General features: G+C 39.0%; 1 long non-coding RNA gene across 1 annotated transcript in view; it reads left to right on the top strand.

Moving 5' to 3' along the window:
• The first annotated feature begins 390 nt into the window (after positions 1–390).
• The window catches only part of LOC311517130, a 40,025-nt gene continuing 34,415 nt past the window's right edge, over positions 391–6,000 (top strand). The window contains exon 1 of the long non-coding RNA XR_014710605.1: positions 391–643. This is a non-coding gene — a long non-coding RNA (uncharacterized lncRNA). The remainder of the gene's footprint in view (positions 644–6,000) is intronic.

The raw sequence follows: 6,000 nt of genomic DNA, 5'->3' as shown, positions 1-6,000 counted from the left end.
AAAGCCTTTCCAGTCCCTTTAAGCCACTGCAGCCTGCTTATCTGAGATAAAGGGGTAAAAATGAGGATAAGAAACTCACTCAGCATTCCCTAGCAAGAGGGTTTATTGCTTATACCAGTATAACTGAGTTCCTTTTTAAACAACTTGATATTTATTTTATTGTTACTTATTTAAAGTCAATAGTCCCAAGAGAGCTCCTCCCTTCTATTCTGGCATAATACACTGAATCACTCTGCACTCAGCTTCTGATCCAAAGCCCTTTGCAATCACTGGGGTGCTTCCATTGACTGCAATGGACTTTGGTCAGGTCCTCAGGCAATATCCCGAAGAGAAACCTGAGTGAATAAATAGATCCTGTGACATCATGTGAAGGTTCAGTCAGACAAATTCCAGAGCTATCGGCTCTCCAGGGGGAATATCCTGTCCACCCTCAAAAATCTGGAACTCTGAACCTGAGAATCACAGCGAATGCTACCTGCCAGACTGGCACCCAAAGAGATATCTCAAGGATGCATAATACTCAAGACCATAAATGGTTTGCTCAGTCAAAGCCAACTCCCTGAATTGTAATTTGAAATTAAACTGATGCCAATGCGTTCTGTGAAGCCTGGATGTAATATTCCCTTTTGTGAAAAGCCAGAAGGTAAGAGGAGAGCTGTATTCTCTGCTAGCTGAATCTTTCCCATTGCTTATTACTTAAATAACTCTAAGGTGTGCTCTTAGGCACACACTGGACTTTGTAGAAAACATGACAAATAAAATCTTATGAAGTTTTAAAAGGTTATTAATCTGCTATTTTGATAACCTTATTTTTTAATGGAGCACAGATTTCTTTCTAGGACAGCTTTAGCTAATAGATTCGGAGGAGTAGCATGGTTCAATGTAAAGACTAAAAGCAGTATTATAGTATTGATTCATTAAATGTCTTTGATTTGCTTCAAAAAATGTGTTAAGGACAAGAACACAACATCACATGCATGGCTCGCTAATTATATAATGACTGATATAGCAAATGGCCATTTGATCGCCTACCATTGTTGCATCAGCTTCTAGTGATAGGAAAAAAAGAGTCACAAAAATATCTTCTTTTCTCACTGTGCACCAGGGTTTCATGCAACCCTTTGTGAGAAACTGCACAAGCTGAAACTCACAGAGTTCCCTCTTCTGTACTTACATGCCCTCACCCCATGTGGATAGGGCCTTCAGTTATGTGGTTAAAAATTACTGGGTCAGATTCACCAATATATTCTGGCAGGTGTGTGCCACTTTGTCAAAGCCTGGCTGTGGAAACCCAGTTTAATGGGCCAATTAAATTGGGTTTATGGGTGTTTTGTACCATTTTGGGAATGCACACTAGCAGAGTGTGCCAATGTATCTGCCTCATCATATACTATATAGAAGGGCTGATCTTCAATTGGTATAAATCATTGTAACTCCATCCATTTCCATGGAACTTCACTGATTTGCATCAGCCAGAATCTGGCATGATTCATGTGTTCACAAAAATAAACTCCTCAGATTCACGAATGGCATCCAATACCAACTAAAATCCCAGCAAGTCAATCTCTTTGTTTTTATTTGAATTTTTTACCGATAATTAATGGGTGAGAAAGATAAAACCTCTATTCCTGTTATCCTGTATCTCTTATTTTATATTTTTTTTCTTTTGGTTTCTCAAACTGTTGAAACTGAATTCTATGGTAGAACTCAGTTTATTTATCTTCAGCTTCCTTTAACAATTACATTTCCATCAGTGGTTGCACATTTGTTTGCTCGCACAGGCAGACTATTTATTTTTACTTACTCTTGCACTTAAATATTTTAATCTGTGTGGTATTAAAACCAAGGACATGAACCCTGGATGCTATGACTCACCCTCATAAATTGCTGTTTTGAATCTTCTACTGCCAGTGTTTACATACTGTTTGTGAATATTCTGTTCCCTTCTCTGAGTAAGAGAGTTCTGCATTTTATTTGTGAAGATGTGAATCTGGATAGTCAAAAAAGATTTTTGGGCTAGATGAGTTGGACTGAACACCAATGCAGTAGGAGCAAAAGGGGGTAAGAACTCCTTCCATGGGCTACCCAAACCTTGGATCCAATTTACTTATTTGATATTTGTACAGCATAGCTCCTAGGAACCACAGTCATGCATCAGAACCCCAGTGTGCTAAGTGCTGTATAAATACAGGATAAAAACAACAGTCCCTGACCCAATGAGCTTACAGTTTAAGTATAAGAAAAGATATGCCACATGGATACAGACAGACAAGGGAGTACAAGGAAACAAAGAAACAATATTGGTCAACATGTAAGGCAATGGTCTCAGTACACCAGCAGCCTAACCACTGCCAAGTGGTTTGTAGGTCTCATGGCAAAGGAGAATTTAAAAGAAGGTTTTGAAGTTGGACAATGAGTTAGTCTTGTGGATGTTTATGGGGAGCTTCTCCCAGGCATGAGGGGAAACCCTGGAGAAAGCATGAAAATGCTTGCTTGAAAATTTAACAAATGAAAAACAGATGTTGACATCAGGGGCTGATCAGAGGTGGATGTCGACTTTTCGATACAGAATGAGAGATGACAGGTAGAGTTGGGATAGGCCATTAAGGGCCTTGTAAACAAAGACAAGTAACTTATGTTTTATATGATAGAGAAGGGAGAACCAGTGAAGGCATGTAAAGAGAGGAGTGGCGTGTCAAAGTGACAGGAGAGGAAAATGATCTTTACAGAAGCATTCTGAGATTGCATTTTCCAAAGCCAGAGAAAAGGATGTTGCAATAATTGAGTTGTGTGGTGATGAGCACCTAGACAAGAGTTTTAACTATGTGGATGGATAGGAAAGGTTGTGAGATTATATGCAAAAAGAATCTGCAAGAATTAGACATAGTTTTGTTGTGAGGAACTAGAGAGAAGTCCAAGATGACATCCAGGGTACAAGCCTGAGTGACAGTCACAATGGTGGTGTTGTCCACAGTGACTGAGAAAGGATATACTGGGATGAGCTTGGGTCACAATCTCTCCCAAATCAGTTCCTGGGATGTTGCAGCTCACACACCACCACATCTCAGGGCTGTGTCTAAAGTCCAAATCTAAACCTCTGTAACTGTGTTTATTTTCCATAAACACCACACCAACACACTTTCTTTGTCAGTGAACCACTTCAATAATGCTTAGTTTGGGTTTCTCCTGATATTCCATAATCCAGAAACTGAATAATGTGAGAAGACCAGATTTAATTTTAATTCTGCACCCTAAATGACTCTCCTAGGCACTGAAAAATAAACACTTAAAATGAGTACTAAACAACATGCATGGTCCGAATGAAAAATATGACACTTCTCTCTGAGCTCCTGCACTTCTTTACCCACAACACCATCCAAAACCTCAAACCTTTTTGTTATTATTATTACTATTAATTTACTTGTGTAAATTAAGATTAATAGAATTGGGCAAAATGTGCATGTTTTCAAAGCTGTGGGAATGTTAGAGTTCATCCTGAAAATTTAGCATATCAAACATGAGCTCTTTTCTTCACCACTTCAGCACAAGGACTCTCCAATTTTTTTACTCAGGGAAGTTAAGTGTTCAGATAGAAGTCTGAAGGGTGTGTCTATGCAGCAATTAGACACCCACAGTTGGCCTGTGCCAGCTGATTTGGGCTCTCTGGGCTTGAGCTAAGGGACTGTTTAATTGAGGTGTAGATGTTTGGGACCCTCTGGGACCCTTCCGCCTCGCAGGTTCTAAAGCCCAGGCTCCAGGCCGAGCCTGAACGTCTCCACTCCAATTAAACATCTCCTTATAGCCTGATCCTCATGAGCCCAAGCGAGCTGGCACAGGCCAACTGTGGGTTTTTAACAGCAGTGTAGACATACCCTCACTTTCCACCTGCTAGGATCTCTCACTGCTTGCAAAGGAGAGGTACTGTGGAGTGTTTAATGGTGAAATGGAGGAAGAGACCTACTTACAAAGAGAAGAGCAAGAAAGCTTTGCTACTTTATGTCGACCATGTGATATCAGGACTAGTTACAGCAAGAGAGTGAAGTTGGCATATATTGCTTCAGCTACAAGTGATCTCCCCACCATGGGACAGAGTTGCTGTCAGTGCTGGAGTCTGCTACATCTTTATCTGCTGGAAATATTTCTGTGTCCAATACTTGATTGAGTGTCATGGTGAAGCTGTTAGAAGAGGAAGGGAAGGGAAGGATATTGTGACTGTTTGGTCCTCAGGCCATACGCAGACTACAACTTTGTGTTTTTTGACCCTCACCTATATCTATATTTCCCTCACACCTGCACATGCATACTCATAAAGGTCAGCTCCTGAGCTTATTACATTAAATATTGTAAAATGCCAGCAGCTACAGTGCTAAAAGTGCTGGATCTCATATGATCTTTGAGCAGGGGGTTGGACTAGACATCCTCCTGAGGTCCCTTCCAACCCTGATATTCTATGATTCTATGATTTCTGCCAATTGTATTAACCTTGAAGTTTGCAACAGTAAATGATGTGAAGTTTTCGGGTTTTTTTCACACCTTAAGTGCACAGTAAGCTTATATATCACCTTAAACTAATATACAGAAAGAGTACATGGTCCAGGAGGAAGCAGAACTCTTTGAACTCTGAACTCTATCCCGAAGAAAAGTTCACTGTTAGCAATATTAAGGGCCAGGATCTGACCCCCAATTTTTTTAAAAAAATTATTCTTCCTAATAATCAACAAACTTTATCCACCTGTGTTGCTGATTATCCAGACCTAAACCAAGTAAAGCAGAGTGCATTCATTCTACATAATTTACTCCATCTGTTTAAAACTAAGATGTATAGTCTGGTACACCAATTATTCCACATTTTGTCAACAGAAACCCTATTATTTTAATGGATTATTATAAATAGCATTTAAAGACCATCTGAGAAAAATTATTTCCTAATCTACCTTACCTGCATAGACAGCCTGACTTTTAATAGCCTTCCTTGGATTCTGGAAACATTAACATAATACTCTACATTTTTCCCCTTAATATGAAAAGGAATAAAAAATGTTTTCAAATTTTGAGAGTCATATTTTGTTGGTATTATAAAGACACATTGTTATTGTATTGAATAAACCATACCCAACATCAAAACACCTTGGCATTTTTGATCTTTTAAGTAAGTCAATAAGATTATTCTGTTTAACACCACAGAAATATCATCTTTTCACTTGTACATTGCACAAGGTTCTAATGGTTGAAGGACTCAGTATTTAGTTTATATCATAATAATGGCTGATAAACAAGCACATGAAATCCTCACACTGAGTTGCACTCTCTGTAGAAAGAAATACAATGTACAGCCTGTGGTATGGACTTAAAAGGATTAAGTATCCACAAGTCTACATTTCAAAGTAGTTTTCAGCTTATTAATTCTTCTTCATACTGAGTGTACGTCTTGTGAGAGGGAGGTGCCAAGTAGGTCAGATTCAGGCTTATAAAATATGGCCAATAGTTAATCACTTAAGAATTTAACAAAATAATACTTACAATCTGTCCTGTCAGTGAAAGGGGGAAGAATTTAGTCACCCAGAGCTGTCATTCTACATTCTACCAAAGACCATGTACCATAACAATCCCTTAGGGATCCTACCCTTCCATCAGCCCAGGTAACCGTCTTCTGCACACAACCCTTTATTCTTTGCCAACACAGCAAACTACTATATCAGACACACACACCTACTAGTGTTTGGGGAAAAAATAATCTGGTAAAGGGGTGTATGCATCAGGACCAAAGTTGAGGTATAGTTAAGGTTGTGGTGCATAGTCTAGGGTGTAGGGACATTGTGGCAATGTTAAGAGGTGTGCTTGTTCGTAGGACAGGTAAAAGTATTCATGTTAGGTGGCTTAACTTTATAGCTTCTTGCTTTTGTGGGTTTGAGTCAGGTATGATGCATCTCTAACCACTTCACAACTACATTTTTCTGTGTATTAATATTATTTATATATACTTCCAAGCCATTTGGTTAA

The sequence above is a fragment of the Lepidochelys olivacea genome (genome assembly GCF_965140295.1).
Source record: "Lepidochelys olivacea isolate rLepOli2 genome assembly, chromosome: 2".
Lineage (NCBI taxonomy): Eukaryota > Metazoa > Chordata > Testudines > Cheloniidae > Lepidochelys > Lepidochelys olivacea.
Note: the sequence above shows the minus strand (reverse complement) of the source record. Positions and strands in the feature narration are given on the sequence as shown.